This window comes from Petaurus breviceps, unplaced genomic scaffold, assembly GCF_028583685.1.
Source record: "Petaurus breviceps papuanus isolate PSGF00001 unplaced genomic scaffold, PetGlider_PUasm1.0 175, whole genome shotgun sequence".
Lineage (NCBI taxonomy): Eukaryota > Metazoa > Chordata > Mammalia > Diprotodontia > Petauridae > Petaurus > Petaurus breviceps.
The window spans coordinates 12984675-12985116 of NW_027185764.1; the positions used below are offsets into that span (position 1 = coordinate 12984675).

At 52.7% G+C, this 442-nt stretch overlaps 1 protein-coding gene and 1 long non-coding RNA gene across 3 annotated transcripts in view; one reads left to right on the plus strand and one right to left on the minus strand.

Annotated features, from left to right (window-relative positions):
• The window catches only part of CARD11 (caspase recruitment domain family member 11), a 148296-nt gene that overhangs the window by 114424 nt on the left and 33430 nt on the right, over window positions 1–442 (plus strand). The gene's annotated exons all lie outside the window — the stretch shown is intronic.
• Window positions 1–442, minus strand: part of LOC138158665 (uncharacterized) — a 65061-nt gene that overhangs the window by 63664 nt on the left and 955 nt on the right. The gene's annotated exons all lie outside the window — the stretch shown is intronic.

Consider the following 442-nt stretch of genomic DNA (forward strand, 5'->3'; position numbering starts at 1 on the left):
TCTCTGTCTGTCTCTCCCCCTCTCTCTGTCTGTCTCTCTCTCTGTCTGTCTCTCTCTCTCTCTGTCTCTCTCTCTCTCTCTGTCTCTCTGTCTCTCTGTCTCTCTCTCTCTCTCTCTCTCTCTCTCTCTCTCTCTCTCTCTCTCTCTCTCTCTCTCTCTCTCTGTCTCTCTCTCTCCCTCTGTCTCTCTCTGTCTCTCCCTCTCTCTCTGTCTCTGTCTCTGTCTCTGTGTGTGTGTCTCCCTCTCCCTCTCTCTCTCTCTGTCTCTCCCTCTCTCTCGGTCTCTCTCTCTGTCTCTGTCTCTCTGTGTGTGTCTCTCTCCCCCTCTCTCTGTCTGTCTCTCCCCCTCTCTCTGTCTGTCTCTCTCTCTGTCTGTCTCTCTCTCTCTCTGTCTCTCTCTCTCTCTCTGTCTCTCTGTCTCTCTGTCTCTCTCTCTCTCTCTG